We start from the raw sequence: 242 nt of genomic DNA on the forward strand, positions 1-242 counted from the left end.
ATTTTAGTCCATTTGTGTGAGTGCGTGTCGTGTGGTGTGTTTGGTGTCGTGTGGTGTGTGTGTGTGTGTGTGTGTGTGTGTGTGTGTGTGTGTGTGTGTGTGCGTGTGTGCGTGGGTATGTGCGTGTGCCTGTGAGTGCGTGTGTGCGTGGGTGTTTGCGTGTGTCTGTGTGTGCGAGTGTCTGTGTCTGTGTGTGTCTGTGTGTGTCTGTGTATCTGCGCGTCTGTGTGCCTCTGTGTCTG

This window comes from Corticium candelabrum, chromosome 17 (genome assembly GCF_963422355.1).
Source record: "Corticium candelabrum chromosome 17, ooCorCand1.1, whole genome shotgun sequence".
Classification (NCBI taxonomy): Eukaryota; Metazoa; Porifera; class Homoscleromorpha; order Homosclerophorida; family Plakinidae; genus Corticium; species Corticium candelabrum.